The sequence below is a fragment of the Nylanderia fulva genome, unplaced genomic scaffold, assembly GCF_048542155.1.
Source record: "Nylanderia fulva isolate GAGA-0341 unplaced genomic scaffold, ASM4854215v1 Scaffold319, whole genome shotgun sequence".
Classification (NCBI taxonomy): domain Eukaryota; kingdom Metazoa; phylum Arthropoda; class Insecta; order Hymenoptera; family Formicidae; genus Nylanderia; species Nylanderia fulva.
This window is the reverse complement of record NW_028190389.1, coordinates 15,611-37,783: the sequence shown is the minus strand read 5'-3', so window position 1 is coordinate 37,783 and position 22,173 is coordinate 15,611. Positions and strand designations below refer to the sequence as shown.

Below are 22,173 nucleotides of genomic sequence, written 5' to 3'. Positions count from 1 at the left end.
ACCGGCAATCAAGCATGCCGCCTCAAAAGATATTGTACGGTACCCCGATATAACGCGTATAGCTATTCTGCGTTGCAGGGCCCGCAGCAGCCTAACCTCCTTGTATGGCGCGAGTACGTATCTATCCGCTCAAACTGGGGCCGCGTACATAACTATAGATGTAATCACGCCAGCATATAGGTGTCTCTTCCTAGACACTGGCCCCCTTAAGTTTGGCATTAACCTTGACAGTGACCTAACAACCTTGGATGTTTTCTGTTCTATATATCGAAAATGCTCTCCAAAAGTCCACCTATTATCGACCATGACTCCGAGATATTTCATGGAGGATTTTGTTTCGATCTCAGAACTCCCACATGTAATCACCGACCTGTCACGCGATCTTCCATAAGAGAAGAGTATTGCCTTTTACAGTCTTTTCCTCCGCAACATCAAGCTGTATAAGTCGGATGTAACGGAGAACTCTGGCCAACTGGATGTCCATCTTAAGAGTTGCTTCAGGGATAATAGCAGCAGAAGATATAATAAGAGTGTCATCAGCATAACATATGACACGACAACCTGGTTCCATATTGAGACGCAAAACATTGTCGTAAGCCAAATTCCACAGAAGAGGACCCAAAACAGATCCCTGTGGCACTCCAGAGCACACTTCTCTCTTGCACAAGCAGCCATTTACATCCTGATACGTAATGCATCTGTTACTTAAGTAGCTATCAATAATTTTATATAGATAGACCGGAATTTTGCGCTCAACTAACGCACTCCTAATAACTCCCCAGGGAACCAAGTTAAAGGTGTTCTTGATGTCCAAGCTGACTGCAATCGCCACACTGCCCTTCTCCAACGCAGATGTAGTGAACGTCCTGAAATCCATAAGTACGTCAACGGTAGATTTATTACGCCGAAATCCATACTGTTGGGGAGACAAATCATAAACAGGATTTTCCCCCAACCAGTACTGGATCCTATCAGCAATGATTCGCTCAAGTGTCTTCCCTAGCTCATCAAGGAGACAAATAGATCTAGCCTTGATAGGTGCGTTCGGGGTCATGACGCCTTTGGGAATGAGTACAAGGCTTGCAGTTTTCCATTTTAATGGAAAAACACCCATTTTCATACACCGAGTATAACAGACTGTCAGAATACGCACAAATGACCACGAGACAACTTTAAGGGCCGTAGACTTTATACCATCCGGACCCGGAGCAACATTACGCGCCAGCCTCTTTTTTAGGTAGCCATGGACCTCGCCAGGAGTTATGTCCCATTCCTCACTCCATATAACATCCGGAGCAGAGTAATTAAAAGTAATCTTGTTTACCGGGAACAGAGTCTTAAGAAGATCTACCAATTCAAAACTAGAGATGGATGAGACTAGATTGCTACTAGATCTACGCAGCTTATTCAGAACCAATTTATATGGTAGCCCTCAAGGGTCCGAATTGAGGATACCAATTAGCTCTTTCCATGCCAAATTTTTGGATCTATTAATGGCATCTCAGAGATTTTTCCTAGATAGCTTATACTTATCAGCAGCATTTTTAATAAAGTCATCATTATTCTTTTTCCTCCTAGCTCTGGTGAGAACACGTCTGTCATTAATTGTTGCTCTTCGAAGGTTGTTGATTTCATCCGACCACCAATAGCAGCTCTTCTTCTTGGATCTTTTCAGACACGGTGTAGATACATCGCACGCATCAGAAACAGCTCGATCAATCCAATCCACAATAGCATCAGCTGAGTCCTCTTCCAAAACAGATGTTGCGTTGAAACTGCAGTACCATTCCATGCACTCGATGAACAATGGCTTGTCCATTTTTTTAAAATTCCAACCAACAGGAGACACAGTTCTAGATGCTGACCCATTATGGATCTTATTCAGGTAAGTAAAAGTGATATACATATGGTCGGATAAAGTCTCCATATCACTCATTACTCGCCAATCATCTATATCCTTAAACATACTATGCGAGGCTCATGTGAGATCCACAACTGATTCACCTTGCGGACGAACGCAAGTCGGCGAATCACCTACATTAACCAAGAACAAACCGTTTGATGATGTTACAAGGTTGACCAGTGTACCCCTTCTATCGGTGGTTTTGGATCCCCAAAGATACGACCTAGCATTGAAGTCTCCACAAACAAGGACTTTTTTGTAACGTAATCGTTTGATGGTATCATCCAGATTATCAATGAAATCACCAAAGACATCTCTCGAGCTATTAGGTGATATATAGCAAGACACAATATAAAAATCATTATATTTCACAACGACAATATTTTCGAGGGCTACAAATAGTCTGCTTCTAATACTAGTGTCAGAAAACAGCATCACAGCAGCCAGTGCATCCTTACTATAAAAGCAATTTGCAAGTATATTAGTTCCAACAGGAGGCTCCGAAATAACCACTAGATCAATATTTAGCTCAATGCACTGCTGGCGTAGCAAATCAAATGCCAGCCAGGACCTATTAAGATTACATTGCAGAATTTTAGTGGCCATAATTATGAGACTGCTCGGATTGTCCACGATCCACCCGTCTCACAGATTCGTAGCCATTGTTTATAAGGCAAGCATATGATACCATACGGGGACTGCTAGTTTTCCCTGCAGATGAACAGATGACGCAGTGTGGGGCAGCAGACACTCCTTAGCCTTGTGCTCATTGCTACCACATTTAAAACAACAACCGTATCTATCCTCCGAGGCAGCACAATTGGACCTGACGTGCCCAAATTGCCAACACTTGTAACACTGAACAGGGCGCTTTCTCAATAGTTCAATTTTCGCAAAAGTCCATCCAATGCGCAATCGGCCAGTTTCCGCAATAGGAATTGCCGCGTTTAGGGGGCACTGAACCCACGCAATTCCCATACCATCCCGCATCTTTTTAATGTCACTTATATTAAAAGCCATTGATGTAAAACCACTAATTTGAACCAGGTGATCCCTAATCTCCTCCGTGGAAGTAGAAGGAGCGAGACCAGAAATTTTCAGTTCTCCTCGCGCAACAGGATTATCCACCTTGGCCACATCGCGTAGCACAACCTCTAATCTGTCTTTGAGCTTACCAGCCAATTCAAGGCCTCCTTCACCAGGGACCTCGATCTTATATCCGCCATTAAAGGCTTTACGGATCCTGGTTTCGCTAATTCCCAGGCCTTCAAGAGACACATTCTGCCTTGCGGCTTTAAGAATATCCGCACATGAGGTATCTACACCAGGCTTACAAGTAATGGTGACAACGGCCACCTTACGCTTACCTACTTTAGGTTTATTAACACTAACCTTACTACTTTTGTTAATAGGTCAAATCCCGGATGTGCCATCGTGAGATCCACCAGAACTCTGACGTATCACAGAAGAAGGAGAAGGAAGAGAAGGAAAATCCTCCTCTTTCCTAGCCATCGACATCCTTGGAGTGGGTTGACTCCTTATCTTCCTCGGCGGGACAACCTGCTTGTTCTCAATTATCTTAATACCCTTGAGTCTCGGATTACTCATAGGGGGGTGAAAAATCTTGTCGTCCTCAATTGCTCTTTTATCAACACCTGTATTACGAAAAACTCTAGATGTAATGTAAGTCTTTTCACATAGGTTAGCAGATCTGGGCGGGCTCCAGGCCGACCCAGCCGACTCCAAGGCCCATTCCATAGCATCACGAACAATCTTGGATTCATCATCACGAGAAGTAGCAGGGGACTGAGCAACCATACTGGATTCATCATCACTCTAATCCGTGGTAAGTATCTTATTTCTATCTACTTTTTTAGATCTCAATATATCCTCACCTCTATTTTTACTCTTAAGCAAATTTACTTCTTTTTTAAGTTCATCAATCATATCTCTATGTTGTTTTAATTGCATCTTTATTTCTTCTTCGCGTCTACAGGATTCTGTTATTTCTTCCATTAATTCTTCATTTTTACAACGCAGATGGGCTACATTGCCCTGAGCCTGTATCTTATGACCATATGCCCTGACAACATCCTCCAGCTGCATCATGTATTTTCGCCATAAGCCGTTAAACTTACCGGAAACGTTCGTACTATTTACTCGCAGGCTATCTGTTTTGCTGATCAAGGACAGACCATACGACGCCACCTGTCCATTACTCATAGCAACTAAATCTCTTACCTTTATCCTAATGGAAACATCTGAATCACATGTAAACATGGAATCAGACGCATCCAAGTCAACGTTCGGACTTTTTTCTTTACTTGACCTTAACCTAGCAGTCAAAGTACTTTTCTTTTTGTTCATAGTTAGTTTCCTGGGCACATCAGTTCCTTCACCAGCAGATATATCCAATGCCGCCACAACATCATTATCATCATCAGATATAATCACAGGGCTCGACTCAAGTATAATTTCCTTGTCACCCGCTGCAGCAATTCTTTTACTTCGCCTCCTAGCCTTGATATTGCTCCTCCTCTTTCGTAAAACTCTATCCTCATCATCAGCATCTTCATCCGCATCCTTGCTAGTAGAGGGTACAGCATGATCATCCTCTTTTTCATATGAATCCTGTTCAGAACTATTAATCAGTCTGATTTTACGAATCCTTTTATCAGTTGTAATTGTGTCATCTTCCGGCGATCCATCAGCCTTTCGCTTAGAGACAGTATATTCAGCTGACGCAACACAATTATCTGCCTCAATAGAGGGTGATTTAAACTTGTCACCAACAATTTCTAATGACTCACTTCTAGCAACGTTCAAAGGATCGCTATTTGGATCGTCACACTCAGGAGGGTCGCATGGGGCATCAACATCCGCCATAACAACCTCCATGTGTTCATAGTTGACTTCACCAGGAAGATTATCTAAATCTGTGGTCGCTATATCAACCTGCTCGCCCAACGGCAACGAGCAGGCCAGCCCCTTGTTTGATGACGACAAGGCGGAGCCGGGGACAACAACTCCGCCATGCCGATCGCTGGAGGCTCCGACAACCTCCTGCGACAGTAAGTTCATTTCATTTACCGTTGTGTTTGCCATGTTTTCATATAAAGGATTTGGTTTTTCCAAGAGTGTCCTTCCCTTGTGATCATGAACCATAGGATTACCAAGTTGACTTAAGTATAATCCATCCAGCGTATTTCTATCTTCATAAATCATTGAGGAGGAAATTGCATAAAATTCCTCACTCAGCTTTTCCAACTCAGCTTTCTTGTCACTAATAGAGTGACCTACATGTATTAAAGCGTCTTCCGTTTTGTTCATCTGTATCATCCTAGCCAAATCCGTAAGCTGAGATTCCACCGAATCAATCATAGATTGACTTAAAGGAGCCATCTCGCTCAGGCCAGATGAAGTATTGTTTAGTCTGCGCATGCTCACCTCTTTAACATCAGTGTTTGGTGGAGAAACCATCCGGACAGTATTGTCAAAGTTCATATCTTTAAAAAGTGATTCGTACCTAGCAACTCTACCCAAAAGATACGACCGGGCACAAACATTTTATAACCTTGACTGTATATGCTTTTAATGCATGCTTCAATATTATTGAGCTCTACATATAGCTCCGAGCGATTTGGGAGACTACTATTACGCAATCTATTAATGGAGCCTAATGCACACCCTAAAAACATCGTAGGTGTGAAAGAGGCCTCATTCAGCCGTGCTATTATATCGTCAACTGACTCCATTTTAGTAAATGTATGTATATATAATACTAATCAACGCAATGTAATGTCAGTAATGTGAAAAATGTTTTAATTGATAATCTGCAAAAATTCCATTAATGTTACTAACACAACAACCAGGATCAATGTAGTAATTCAACTCATTTATCAAATATTATTAATTAATAGCGTGTAACACAAACAGCAATCTTCCAGACCTCAAAGTTACTTGAGGAGGAGATGCCGCAATATCTGTAGAGATGTTTCTCGACGCTTATAGTATCATAAATCGCTTACGTTCACCTATTGATTAAAACAGAACGCAAGCAATAACAACATCAGTCACTCAATATACGCTACCAATACTCTTCTATGTCATTAGTCCAATTATGCATAAAATACACACAAAGTACAAAGTATATATTTGATTTAGTAAATTTTACCAAATTGTTCAATAGTCAATGTCTTTTTGTTTAAATAACACCTTATTATTTAATAAATAAGAGAGAAACTTAAAATTGTCCAATTTATCAAGTCTCCCCTATATCTAGTAACTTTAGTAACGCGAAGAGGCATATCAAGTTTCATATCTATATCATAATCACTCAATATACGCTACCAATACTGTCATACATCAATAGTCTAGTTATATATAAAAGTACAAACAAAATACAAGATATATATTTAATTTAATAAATTTTACCAAATTATTCAATAAACAGTGTCTTTTTGTTTAAATAGCACCCCATTATTGAGCGATTAAGAGAGAAACTTAAAACTGTCCAACTATGAGGTCTCCTCTATATCTAGTAATTTTAACGCGAAGAGGCACATCGAGTTTCATATCTATATTATAATACAATCACTCAATATACGCTGCCAATACTTTCATATATCAATAGTCCAGTTATATATAAAAGTACACACAAAGTACAAAATATATATTTAATTTAGTAAAGTTTACCAAATTGTTCAATAAACAATGTCTTTTTGTTTAAATAACACCTTATTATTTAATAAATAAGAGAGAAATTCGAATCTGTCCAATTTTCAAGTTTCCCCTATATCTAGTAACTTTTATAACGCGAAGAGGCACATCGAGTTTCACATCTATATCACAGTTCATGATTGTTTGGAACTTTGGCAACCGAGTACAGCCATTCACTCAGAGATGGCGCGTCGATGTCCCTTTGCATCTTAAACTCAATTTCCCGAGAGAAAACATTCTCCGAGAGAGACATAACCCCAATTGTTACAATATGTCATTTTGACAACACAAGCAGTCAGATATGTATGTATCACAATTCAAGGTTTATAAATTACGTCAAACAGTCTAAAGCAGGTATATAATAATAAAAATATTAATAAATCATATTTAATTGAATAGATATTTAATATCTATAAATATTGTTATCAGAAGAGAATCATGTAACAATAATCATTTATATATGTTTATCATATGCATTTCCTAGGATTCAGATGCATATTTAGGATGCAATGACAAGGGAAGCATCCCATCCATATGCCATAAGGACAGCTCATATAACCTCAAAGAGGACATCACTCACCGCCGCAATACTAATGTCAAAAGTCTGTTATTACAGGAAAGATTATAAATTTTTGTATATTCAAGATGTATGCACAGAATGATATAAATTCTAATTAGAAGGTATTAACTTTGCATCAGGTAATTATTATAATTGACATCATGCTAAAAACAACTTTTAGCTTCCAATATCATATAGTTACGTAGTTTAGTATATGTAATTACTATTATTGATAGAGAGTCATTTATTATTTAATTATTTATTTAATTATATGTTTACCATGCACGCACCAAGAGTCAAAAGCATGGAATATCACTGGTTAGCTCGACAAGAGAAAAAGTCACAAAATTAATAGCACTGAGATATAAAACGTAATTACAGAAAATATTACTCAAGAGTTAATGTGTATTTAATAATTGTTATAATTATCAAATTGTCTTTTACTATATGTATTAAACGTATTACCCCGAAAAAAGCTTTATTAAGACTATTATTAACGTTAAACTAAATATTAAAGTTTATAATATCTAAAGATATAGCTTATAGTCATTGTACAATTAAAGGCAACTTCTGTGTATCTCAGCACATATTTCTTTTTGTTCACTACACATATAACTAATTATTCCACTTATCTTAGGTGATGACAGCATCCTCCCCCCTGGCTGTCACACGGTGTGTTACGCGGATGACACACTGGTGATGGTCGGGGGGACCTCGTGGGAAGACGCGACCGCTCGGACGAACATAGCGATCAACCGCGTCGTGCGCTACGTAAGGAGGATGGGACTCAAAGTGGCGCCCCAGAAAACCGAGGCCATCTTTTTGCATGATGGCTCTCACGGGGCGCCGCCGAGAGTCCACATCACAGTGGAGGACACCCCAATAGAGGTGGGGGCCTGCATGAAATATCTGAGCCTCCACCTTGACAATAAGTGGACCTTCCAAGAACACTTCCGCCGCATATCCCCCAAAGTGAAGAGGGCAGCAATGGCACTACAACGCCTGCTGCCCAATCTCGGGGGACCTGGCGGAAGTGTAAGGAAGTTGTACGCCGGGACTGTACACGCCATGCTGCTGTACGGGGCCCCAGTATGGTCGAAATGCCTGGGGGCTGCCCGCGGTCCCAGCGATGCACTGAGACAGGTGCAGAAGCGGGTAGCCAACAGGATATGCAGGGGCTACCGTACGGTCAGCTGGGCGGCGACGGGGGTGCTTTCCGGAGTGCCCCCCGTTGAGATGCTCGCCCGCATGTATGCTGAGGTGTACACGCGCACGCGTGGATACCAGCGGGCGGGCATCACTATGACGGAAAGTCTCCGGCGTACTGTGAGGGTCCACTCCCGACGGGTGCTGATCCAAAGTTGTGTAACGGCGTAGCCGTTACTAACGCCTCGCGGGCCGATCACCCGCCCGCCACTTGAGGCTATGGCGCCTAAGGCGCCCCTAAGCACAAAATCTTAACTGATACACGGGTCACCCTACCCCAGGGGCGCCCCACTACAACCCCCAGAGGCGCCCCACTACGACGCCGGCGTTACCCCCACCACAGCCTCGAGGTAGAGTGGGGGAACCGCCGGCAGGGTATATAAGCCGGCTCGACGGATGAGCCGGCACCAGTCCTGCTCCAGACCTCCTAGCCAGGCAACGGGCTTCTCGTTGTTACGCCGGGTTTCCCGGTTTCTGGCCTCCTACCTTTAGTATCGGGCAACGGGTTTCTCGTTGTTACGCCGGGTTTCCCGGTTTCCGGTCTCTTCCTGTTACACGCCGGGCAACGGGTTTCTCGTTGTTACGCCGGGTTTCCCGGTTTCCGGTCTCTTCCTGCTACACGCCGGGCAACGGGTTTCTCGTTGTTACGCCGGGTTTCCCGGTTTCCGGTCTCTTCCTGCTACACGCCGGGCAACGGGTTTCTCGTTGTTACGCCGGGTTTCCCGGTTTCCGGTCTCTTCCTGCTACACGCCGGGCAACGGGTTTCTCGTTGTTACGCCGGGTTTCCCGGTTTCCGGTCTCTTCCTGCTACACGCCGGGCAACGGGTTTCTCGTTGTTACGCCGGGTTTCCCGGTTTCCGGTCTCTTCCTGCTATACACCGGGTGACGGGTTTCTCGTCATTACGCCGGGTTTCCCGGTTTCCGGTTTCTTCCTGCCATAGGCTATACGCCACCGTACGCCGTATCTCTAAGTTATACCGGGTAATTTGTAAATCTTTGCCGGAAACCGCTACAGGCTATACGCCTCCTTATTTTGTTTATACCGAGTAGTCAATAAGTTTCTCTATTTAGGGCTTTATGCCAACAAACATTTCGTTTATACCGAGTAGTCAATAAGTTTCTCTATTTAGGCTCTATGCCAACAATCATTTTGTTTACTTGTTTCTTTTTGAATAAACCAAAGTATTGTTAATAAGGAATAAGCAAGTCTGAATCTCCCCCTTCCTCCCGAATCCTGGAACCGGCGAGCCGATCCGCGGCGTCGGGAAAGGTGAACCGTTACATGGCGCCCGAACAGGGACCTGCCCAGTGGAGATCCCGACTCGCTTAAGCCTATCCAGATGCCCGCGTGGGTAAATCAATTATCAAAAACCGAAGCTATTGCCTTGGCCAAAAGACACGGAATCGATAGCCAAGGAACTTTAGACGAGGTCCGCCGACGCCTCCGCCGATTTGTCGGGCAAAACCCCGCGCTATTTCGAACTCACCTACCTGTGCCCACTATCAACGTCGAAATGGCCACCGGAAGCCCAACCAAAGACGAAGAAGCTACCACTCCGACACCTGTTGAACCAGCCAGGATCATGGACCAGATCCGAAAATGGGGGTGCCACTTCGAGGGCAAGGACCCCCTGGCATTCCTCGAGCGTACGCCCAGATGCTGTTAGGGCTACCCGAACTCTTACGGGGAGACGCCCTGCTGTGGTATCGCAACATCCGCGATACCATAGCCAGCTGGGCCGACTTTCGCCAAGCTGTCCGCCAGCAATACCTGCCAAGCGGGTATGAGAGACAGATAAAAAGGACGATCCAGGGACGTCAACAACGCCCTAAAGAGTCCTTCCAAAAGTACGCCACCGAGGTCCTGACCATGATGCGGCGCGCCGGGGGATATTCACCCCTAGACCAACTGGAACAGCTCTACGAAAACATGGATCCGGAGTACCAATTGTACATCCGTCGGGCGGACGTGCTCAGCGTCGGGGATCTGAGCATCCGAGCCACCGATTCGGCCGACCCCGTACGATCCGCCGTCTAGGGAGGGGGTAGTGTAACGGCGTAGCCGTTACTAACGCCTCGCGGGCCGATCACCCGCCCGCCACTTGAGGCTATGGCGCCTAAGGCGCCCCTAAGCACAAAATCTTAACTGATACACGGGTCACCCTACCCCAGGGGCGCCCCACTACAACCCCCAGAGGCGCCCCACTACGACGCCGGCGTTACCCCCACCACAGCCTCGAGGTAGAGTGGGGGAACCGCCGGCAGGGTATATAAGCCGGCTCGACGGATGAGCCGGCACCAGTCCTGCTCCAGACCTCCTAGCCAGGCAACGGGCTTCTCGTTGTTACGCCGGGTTTCCCGGTTTCTGGCCTCCTACCTTTAGTATCGGGCAACGGGTTTCTCGTTGTTACGCCGGGTTTCCCGGTTTCCGGTCTCTTCCTGTTACACGCCGGGCAACGGGTTTCTCGTTGTTACGCCGGGTTTCCCGGTTTCCGGTCTCTTCCTGCTACACGCCGGGCAACGGGTTTCTCGTTGTTACGCCGGGTTTCCCGGTTTCCGGTCTCTTCCTGCTACACGCCGGGCAACGGGTTTCTCGTTGTTACGCCGGGTTTCCCGGTTTCCGGTCTCTTCCTGCTACACGCCGGGCAACGGGTTTCTCGTTGTTACGCCGGGTTTCCCGGTTTCCGGTCTCTTCCTGCTACACGCCGGGCAACGGGTTTCTCGTTGTTACGCCGGGTTTCCCGGTTTCCGGTCTCTTCCTGCTATACACCGGGTGACGGGTTTCTCGTCATTACGCCGGGTTTCCCGGTTTCCGGTTTCTTCCTGCCATAGGCTATACGCCACCGTACACCGTATCTCTAAGTTATACCGGGTAATTTGTAAATCTTTTCCGGACACCGCTACAGGCTATACGCCTCCTTATTTTGTTTATACCGAGTAGTCAATAAGTTTCTCTATTTAGGGCTTTATGCCAACAAACATTTCGTTTATACCGAGTAGTCAATAAGTTTCTCTATTTAGGCTCTATGCCAACAATCATTTTGTTTACTTGTTTCTTTTTGAATAAACCAAAGTATTGTTAATAAGGAATAAGCGAGTCTGAATCTCCCCCTTCCTCCCGAATCCTGGAACCGGCGAGCCGATCCGCGGCGTCGGGAAAGGTGAACCGTTACAGTTGGAAGGAATTCCTGGCGGACCCAACACTGCCAGGACAGCGCACCGTCGGGGCCATACGGCCCTGTCTAGAAAACTGGCTAGACAGGGCCAAAGGTGGGGTGTCCTACTACATGACGCAGGTGCTCACCGGACATGGGTGTTTCGGTGAGTACCTGCACAGGATTGGTAAAGAGCGCACGACGCGGTGCCATCACTGCGGCCACGAGCGCGACACCGCCCAGCATACACTCGCTGAGTGTGTTGCCTGGGCGGGAGAGAGAGAGAGGCTCGTGGCCGCGGTGGGGAGGGATCTGTCATTGCCCTCGGTAGTGAGGGCAATGACAGACAATGAGGACGCATGGAGGACGTTCTCCTCCTTCTGCGGCGAAGTCATGCTGCAGAAGGAGGAGGCGGAGAGGGAGAGAGAGAGAATGGGGGAGGAGAGAGAGGAGGAGGGCGGGGACGTCCCCGCTCTTTCCCCGGCATCGGCGGGTCCGCTTGTTTGTGGCGCCGGGGATCGGAGAGGGGGCGCCCCTGGTGGGCGTGGAAGAAAGGGAGGAAGAAGAAGAAGAAACCAAACAGACGGGGGGGTGTGCCTCCTTCCCCTCCTCCCCCGTCGGCGGGTCCGCCCGCCGGGGGTGGTGGGGACCGGGGGGGGTACGACCTCCAAAGGAGAAACGCACCCATGGGAGGAGGGGCCGGGCCCTCTCTTTCCGCGCCGCCGATGGGCTTGCCCGTTTGTAACGGCGTGGATCGGGGGGGGGGGGGTCCGTCTCAAACATACCCGCGTCAATAATTGACGCGGGATGAGGGTTTCGGGGGGGGGGGGCGGGGACAACTAGTCAACAAGTCCCAAGGGCCCTCCCCCCCGGGAGCCTCACGCGGGCCGGGCGCGTGGGTGCGTCACTCCACTATAAGGGGACGCTCTATGTGCCCGGCTAGGGCAAACCCCTCCGGCCACGGCCGATCCCTGGCTCTCAAAGGAGCGGGGGGGGGACGCGGCTGGGGGGCCGGGGGGGGGGCCACGCGTCCCCGACGGGCAGGCGCTGTCTGTCAGGCCGGGGCGCCTGGGTCCCCCTCTGTGAAGACGTGATGCGCGGGGCCCTCCCGCCGGGAGCCAGGAGGCACCGGCGGGAGGGCAACGCCGTCCACGGAAGGGGGTTCCTTTCCTTCAGAGAGGAGCCCTCTGGTGAGGGCTCCCCTGGTGGAACGCCGAACCGGGTCACCCTCTAGGTAGTCCGGGGGTCGCGACCACCGGGGAGGCGGGGGGCGATGGCTCGAGTGGGAGTTCTCGAGCCATGGCTCCGCCCCCCAAACTCTTTGGGAGGGCGCGGTGTGGGGTCGGTGTCGCCCTGCGCCGCAACCGGGACGGAACCGCGCAGTCATTGACTGCGCGGTCGGGGAGGGGTCTTGGCCGCAAGGCTAAGGCAGCTCTCCGGAGATGGCTTGGCGGGGGAGCGGCGGGACGGCATGGAATTTCAGCATCCTCGCCGTCCTCTATCCAACGCCCGAGATGGACACCCGCTGGGGTTTTAGTGAGGTAGGTCTTGGGCCCCCTGGTCGAACCATTCGTGGCTCGACCAAGGGAAACAAGGAGTCCCACATAACCCACACCCCTACCCGGGGGTGTGTGGTAGCATGACCGTTTCCCCAGCGTCACAAAAAAAAAGGTGATGACAGCATCCGGATGGAAGTGTCCCACAAAGAATTCTCAGGAGTCTCTAAAGAATCCCCAGGAACATGATACAGTCAGTAGGAAGCCAATTGCCAACGCAGGTCTAGAAACATCCGCAGAGCATTTCTCCAACTTAAGGCGATGTATGCACATTCATCAAAGCACCAAAATTTACACATTTATAATTGTGAGTTTATTTGATTTGGCGTTAATTAACTATTTGTATCTTGAGTAACACACTATTATAAAGTTACCTAATTTAAATGATATATTAAATTAACTTTATCTTAGTCTCAAATAGTTTCAAATTTCAATATTATCATATTATTAAGATCAATCATTAGTGTTTGAAAGAATTGAAATAAATGTAATTGTCACAATAATTTAGATAGTAGATCACTTTAATTTTGACAAAATAATAATAATCAATTATTAGATTATTCAAGATTGTCATATAAGTATGTTTATAACTTAGTATAAGTACTAAGTACTAAAATGTTTTAGATAACGTCAATATATATTTATCCATTGTTTATAATGGACAAATCATCATCATCTCATCACAATGCTACACAGTAAGGTCATAACTGACCCTAAATGACAAAAAACGTCTGAAATATGCAAGGATAAAATCAATCAACACATACGTTCCATATATGTATATGTGTGTAAGTATAAAATCTTTATACCTAAGTTCACTATTTTATCACCAAAAACTGAAAGTCACATGTAATTGTCTAGCTTAGAGATAAGGTACTAAATATTTGAATTTCCTGCTAATTACAGAATTACTGAAGATCATCTTATCAAGACTAATCAGCAAATTATAGTGTACAAAAGGATCAGATTAGTATATCACAATATAATTAGTTAATATTTCACTACAATTCTGACACAATAATCTTTTAATATTTGGGTATTCAACTATTATCATATAAGTCTATGAAAAGTCTGTCCATGATATAACACAAGTACTAAATACTAGATAATAAGTATTTAAATTATGTCCATATATATTCAATGCTCATTCAAGACCTAATAAGCAAATTCATTGTCCCCTCCAAGTCCTGCACAAAAAGACTATCAAACTGACCTTTAATGCAAGAGTCTAGTATCTAATTAATAATCCATAGGATTACTATTGTCTTTACAATATGAAAATGTATTTCACCATCACAGGCTATATTAATCTGTTATAACGATATCTAAATATTAAAGTTTATTAACAATATTCAAATATTGAAATTTACGATATCTAAAACAAGGATCTTTTAGTCATTGACAACTTGTATAGTGAAATAACTTTGCATATCTCAGCACATATTTCTACTTATTCACTACACACAATAACAATTGTTTCACTTATCTAGGTGATGACAACAACCAGATGGTAAATCGCCAGAAGTCTAATAAATCTCAGGAGCATTATACAAGCCATGAGTGATCATGATTTCCAAGAGGTCCATATCCACAACGTATTTCACCGACTTAAGATAATATATGCATATATATCAAAACACCAGTATGCACATATTAATTATTTTCATAACTGTAAGTCTACTGCATTAGCGTTCATTATTTATGTCTTGGATTATTATTAATAGAATAATACAATACAATGATTATTTCTTGTAACACATCACAGTGCAAATGTAAAAGTGGAAGAAAGACACCATTATTTTACTACTATTTCACATCTTATTGATTATCATTAATTAATTAACTAAAAGTCTAATCAATTTAAGTCACATACTAATCAGATATGTATATTTCAGTAAGTCTTTAATTTAGATGTTAAAAGAAAGTCACAGCTTTTTAGCCAGTACACTTATACATTCAAAGTAGTCTTTGTATCCAAAATTAGTTCATTAAATATTTAATAATAGTAATAGAATAATACAATAATTATTCATTATATCACAACACAGTATAGATGTAAAATAGAAAAAGTCACAACCATCTTATTATTATTACACAGTTTATTGTTTATCGTTACCTAATTAACTAAAGTCTATATAATTTAAAGTTAAATACTAATTCAATTTGTTTATTTCAGCAAATTCTGAAGAGAACGTGTTATATTGCAACAACAATCTCCTACATATGAGTCTTATTTCACTTGGAATACAGAATTTCATTTATCCGAACAGAACAATGATCAAGCTAAGTTTTTCATCACACTCCACATATAATTTTAACCAGAATTAGTTATATATAACATATCTGATATTAATAATACTGAATTAATGAAATAACAAAACTAATTGTTCAGTGATATTAACAATAGAATAATATAATAATTATTCCCTGTAACACATCACAGTTCAAATACAGAAGTAGAAGAAAAAGTCACAGCCATTTTACTACTAATTCACAGTTTATTAATTATCACTAATTAACAAACTAGAAGTCTATTTAATTTTAAAGACAGATACTAATCCGATTTATATATTTCAGTAAATCCTGAAGAGAGCATGTTGTATTGCAATTACAACTTTCAATGTTTAGATTAAAGGAAAGTCACAGTTATTTTGGTCGAAACATTATTCAATCAGTGCAGTCTTATATCCGAAATCAGACCATTAAATACAATAATAATGATTATTTATTATAACACATCACAATGCAGATGCAAAATAGAAGAAAGTCACGACTGTATTATTATTATTTCACAACTTATTGTTTATCATTGACTAATTAATTAAAATCTATTCAATTTAAAGTCAGATACTAATTTAACTGGTCTATTTCAGTAAGTTCGATATACCTAGTATTGTTAATATTAAATCATGTCCACAAGAAGTTCATCATACAGCAAATAACTATTTAACACCATATTCCAAATTAGAATAATAATATTGTTTTATTCAACAGGGTCCCATTCAGAGTCTAAAGATGACATCAGAGCAATCATCATCAATTTTAATACATCCGACTTAACGAAATACATATACCGTATAAATATACACATATGTAAATCTTGGAGTACGTAAACTATTATGTATTTTAGCATAATATTCTAACTATAAGAGATTAATGTAGTGAAAAGAACTGAATTAACACTAAAATTCCTTCTCTTATTTCAGATGAAAAGCGACAATATCCTCCTCCAGAAGAGCAACAAATATGACAGAAGCACTAATAGGACTTATCATTAGAAAGTTTCTTATACGATTATCAATCCAGACTAATTGAAGTAATTAATGCATATCAATGTCTATTATCACATTAATAATAAAGTCACTAATTATCAGACCAATAACTAATTGTTAAACCAATAACTATTTAATTAACCTAGTATTCTTATAAGGTATTCATATTCCTTAATTTGTCCATAAATCTTATATCTTATTAATTAATAATTAATATGGTCACTCATAACTGTGTCACTGATATTATTCAGTTGTTATATAAATCAAATTTCCGCGGTTTATTATAATGACCAATGACAGATTGACAGCAAGTATAAGCCAAGCTGCTAACCCACTTGAGCACGCGCGCACTGCGCAAAGCATGTGCGCCACGATGATCGACTGCCACGTGTTAATTACTTCAATACGCTTAATTAAGTCAAAATGTCAAAAATTTAATATAGTTCACCTAAAAGTATTTATATAATTATAAATCTATTGAACAGAAGGCATAGGAAGGCACTTATTCTAACTTATCAAATATTAAAAAGTAAGAATTTAAATGAAATTTACTATAAGTTACAGCAAAAATAGTTCTTTATAATAATAAAAAATATTATCTTCTCAAAAATTATGTTTATAGCCAAAATAATTCTTTGCAAAAATTAATCATTATCAAAAATATTTTCTCAAAAATTATATTTATAAATTATATTTTATTTTTGTTAATAATACTAGAAAAAAATTAAAATATTAGCATCAAAAAGTAGTGAAATCAAAAAATTGCGCTAAATAATTATATTGATAATACGAGAAAAAAGGTTAAAATATTAGCATCAAAAAGTAGTCAAATCAAAAAGTTGCACTAAGTAAATGACAACATAATATATAATATTTAGATAAATTTCCTATAATGATACAAATGTATAATTATTGCTTTATTTTAAAACGTTTATAATATATACAATAACAAAATAAATTCAGTAAAATATATATATATATATATATATATATTCATCTTTACATTTAAATAACATGAATAATTATGTAATTAATTTAAACTGGAATGTATATACATTGTAAAGTTATTATATATTTTTATAAAATATTTAGATAAATAGATATATATAATAAAATAAATTATTTATCTCTAAATAATTATTTAATTCAAATATATTTAAACGTATATTCAAAAAAGGTAATATAAGGCACAAAGAATTAAATTTAGAAAATTAAAAAAATTTAAAGTTAAATAAAAATTTTTAATTTAAATTAAAAAATAAAAGTAAAAAAAAAGTAATGTACAAAAAATACTTAGCGCTGTTTTTGTATTATAGCCCTTTGACTACGAAACGTCCTTAAAAATAATGATTAGTAACGAAATGTGTATATACAGAATATATCACACACAGAAGTCGCATCCTATCTTTGGAGAGTGAAATGATGAAGTCAAAATAAGTCAAAATTAAAGAATCATGAAATTATATGTGAACCTTTTTTTATAAAAAAATTCATAATGAAGATAATGCGCTTTAAACATCTATCTCGAAACTTTGATTGCGATCAGGAAAACATTGCAAATGCTTTAAAACATGTATCAGGATAAAGAAATTTTTATTCATTTATATTTTGATTGATCAATTAAACACTTTGAAATGCTCCATATACATTAATTAATATATGTATACATCAGGGTTGGGAAAGTTACTTTGTAAAAGTAACTAGTTACAGTTACAGTTATTTCATTGAAAAAATAACTAGTTACAGTTACAAGTTACCGATTTTAAAAAATAACTTGTTACAGTTACAGTTACTCTAAAAGTAACGAGTCGTTACTTTTCAGTTACTTTTTAAAAATAATTATACATTGTTTTAAATATAAGGAGCTTACATTTTATGCACACAATTACAGTCAAGTATTTAAAAAAATTCTTGAATGTAATATTGATCGATTTGCTTGCGACTTTGCAATTAACATCAATGTATGAATGATCTTTATATACAACAGTAAAAATAGTTATAGTAAGTTACTAAATGGTAATCGCAAAGTCGCAAGCAAATCGATCAATTATTACCTTAAGAATTTTTTTAAATATTTGACTGTGATTGGTCGATCTTAATTATGTGTTATATTATTTTATGTACACAAAATGAAAATTTTAGGTAAAAGATTAAATCATATAAAGATCCATATGCTACTGTTATCAACATTTAATTTAATAATATAACGGCTACCATACTTAAACAATACTTTTAGCGCATGTTTCCAAAAAAAGTAACTAATAAAGTAACTATTAAAATAGTTACTAGTTACTAAAAAAATGTAACTAAGTTACAGTTACAGTTACAGATGGAGAAAAGTAACGAAGTTAAGTTACCGAAAAAATGTAACTGTAACTGTAACTTCGTTACAAGTAACTCGTTACTTCCCAACCCTGGTATACATATATTAATAACATATATATGTATACGTCTTTAGCATATATTAATGTATAGTAAATTCATTTTTATAATTTTCACTTAGCCCATTCACATTGCCCAATCGTTGAATCTGTTTAATATGACAATTATTGCATGTTACATTATATACATATATTTCATACATGTATATCAATATGTTCAGCTAGCCACATGTCATTCGAATATCGAGCCACGTAATATGTTTATAGATTTCTATTGAAGCGTATTGCAGTAAAAAAATTAGTCTATACTTTGATTTATATTTTATTTTATTTACTAATGTGTTAAAATAACAATACAAAAACAGCGCTAAGTATTTTTTGTACATTACATTTTTTTACTTTTATTTTTTAATTTAAATTAAAAATTTTTATTTAACTTTAAATTTTTTTAATTTCCTAAATTTAATTCTTTGTGCCTTATATTACCTTTTTTGAATATACGTTTAAATATATTTGAATTAAATAATTATTTAGAGATAAATAATTTATTTTATTATATATATCTATTTATCTAAATATTTTATAAAAAGATATAATAACTTTACAATGTATATACATTCCAGTTTAAATTAATTACATAATTATTCATGTTATTTAAATGTAAAGATGAATATATATATATATATATATATATTTTACTGAATTTATTTTGTTATTGTATATATTATATACGTTTTAAAATAAAGCAATAATTATACATTTGTATCATTATAGGAAATTTATCTAAATATTATATATTATGTTGTCACTTACTTAGTGCAACTTTTTGATTTGACTACTTTTTGATGCTAATATTTTAACCTTTTTTCTCGTATTATCAATATAATTATTTAGCGCAATTTTTTGATTTCACTACTTTTTGATGCTAATATTTTAATTTTTTTCTAGTATTATTAACAAAAATAAAATATAATTTATAAATATAATTTTTGAGAAAATATTTTTGATAATGATTAATTTTTGCAAAGAATTATTTTGGCTATAAACATAATTTTTGAGAAGATTATATTTTTTATTATTATAAAGAACTATTTTTTGCTGGCGAAAGATATAACAGCGCTTTTTTTTACATCTGTGATGTCTTTTTTTGTGAGATTTCACATATTTTTGCAAAGATCATTAAACAAAATGCATTAAATAAATGTATATTTTTTTATATTTATAATATTAATGTAAATATATTAAAAGTTATATGAATAATAATAGTAGTATTAGTTGTAATAGTAATAGTAGTAATAGTAATAGTAGTAAAAGTAATAATAATAATAATAATAATAATAATAATAATAATAATAATAATAATAATAATAATAATAATAATAGTAATAATAATAGTAATAATAATAATAATATAATACTTATAATAATAATGTCAATTCATATAGTAATTTTTTATTATTATATGGCGGCCACTGCGACCACCGCGGCCACCGCGACCACCGCGGCCACCGTGACTGCCGCGTCCGCGACCACGGCCATAAAAATGCCCTCCTCTTTGGTTATACCATCGAGCCCTCGCTCGCCCGGCTTCTCGTCTATATCTGAATAAATCTGAAATATAGTAGTAAAATTGTATATATTACATGTATACGTGTGTGTGTTTAGAAAAAAATTATAGACAACACGTACTTTCATTGTACAACTGCGGCTGCGACTGCGGCTGCGACTGCGGCTGCGACTGCGGCTGCGACTGCGGCTGCGATTGCGGCTGCGACTGCGACTGCGGCTGCGATTGCGGCTGCGACTGCGACTGCGGCTGTTGCTGCGGTTGCTGTTGCGATTGCTGCTGCGGTTGCTGTTGCGGTTGCTGCTGCGGTTGTTGTTGCGGTTGCTGTTGCTGCTGCGGTTGCTGTTGTTGTAGCTGCTGTGGAGCAATGCTATCGCCTGCATCTCTCGCCGCGCTTGTCGCTGCTCCTCCAGCATTTGCCGGAGAATGAGCAGCATCGGCTCTTCGTCCGTCTCCATTAGTAAATCATCTGATTTTTCTGAAAAAAATATGATAATTTTATATAAATAATTCTATTTAAAAAAGATGTACGGCAAGATAAAAAAGTGATTAATTATAATTATTATACAAAATTAATAATAAATTATACTTACGAGACATATTTATGCGTTGCTACCTTAATCGTAGTAAACAAAGTGAATTTGAATCAAAATGTAATGCCCGCTACCTTTTAAAAGTGAAATAGTACGACATACGTACGACTATGTCTAGTGTGAATCAAATTCAACAATTGGCTCACCTGTTCTAACCTACTTACTGTTTAAAAAATATACGACAAAATTTATGTTTTCGATTGGGGCTGTATGGCGGAGTGGATAAGTGCGGGACTAGTAACCATGAGAACCCAGGTTCAAAACCCCGTATTGTTAAAATTTTTTTTTCTAATTTTTTTATTATTTTATATGAGAGGTACATGTAATATTATTATCGCAAATATTCTGAATCATATTTTTTTAATACTTTTTTATTTAATTTCAGAATCTCAATGAAATGAAAATATTTATGTAAATGAAATATATTCACGTGTTCATTATATAAAACAAAACAAATTACATTAGAAGATAAATTGTACCATATGAAATAGAAGATTTATTATGCAGTATGTCCACATTATATATATAAGAGAAAATTATTAAAATTAAATTAGAGAAAAGAAGGAATCAAAAAGCAGAATTTTCTTCAGATAAGTTTTATAAAACAATCCTATTCCAACTTTGAATATTAATTTGAATAAGGATACTTTGTGTTGTATTTCCTTATTATTTTCAGTTAAGTTAACACATCATTTACTTTTACACCTATTTAATTTAAATTGATGCATACAAAGGATACACATGCAAAGGATAAATGCAAAGGAAATTAAACATACAATATAAAAGAGGTAAGAAAGGATAAAGAATAAATAAAGAAAAAAAGAAAGAAATAGTGCAATTATGAACAATAAAATAGGTATGTTTATAATATTGACATTATTTTTCTTTTTATTATTAGTATATACAATATATATATATATCAGGAGACGCGGTAGCGTCTCGCTAAGTTATATCTTTCATTCGTCAAATTAAAATACAATCTACAAAAAAACAAAAAAAAAATATCTAAAGATATCGAAAAGATAGCGAAAATATCGAAACAATAGCGAAAATTACCCGTAGGACGCTACTGTGTATCCTTTACCGGACGTAACACGATTTTCGTAACCTTTAAAACAAAAATTTGAAATATTTCATGAACGGAAACATATTTTTCAAAAGATGACCATATCAATCGAAAGCGCGATTTTTTCCAAGTAAAATGAGACCTTAACGAACTTGATAGCTCTATTGGTTGCGGAGATATGAATTTTTCAAGTTAT

At 38.9% G+C, this 22,173-nt stretch overlaps 2 long non-coding RNA genes across 3 annotated transcripts; both read left to right on the top strand.

Moving 5' to 3' along the window:
• The first annotated feature begins 6,817 nt into the window (after nt 1–6,817).
• Nucleotides 6,818–8,158, top strand: LOC114929558 (uncharacterized). Its single transcript, XR_003819272.2, has 2 exons — nt 6,818–6,976; nt 7,107–8,158. It is a non-coding gene; the product is annotated as an uncharacterized LOC114929558 (long non-coding RNA).
• Nucleotides 8,159–12,574: 4,416 nt separating this feature from the next.
• LOC114940964 (uncharacterized) lies at nt 12,575–16,857 on the top strand. 2 transcript variants are annotated; one of them, XR_014925182.1, is made up of 6 exons: nt 12,575–13,361; nt 13,723–13,886; nt 14,005–14,049; nt 14,589–14,769; nt 15,275–16,203; nt 16,305–16,857. It is a non-coding gene; the product is annotated as an uncharacterized LOC114940964 (long non-coding RNA). The 2 variants fall into 2 exon arrangements; XR_014925181.1 differs by having other exon boundaries at nt 12,575–13,405.
• The last annotated feature ends 5,316 nt before the right edge of the window (nt 16,858–22,173 follow it).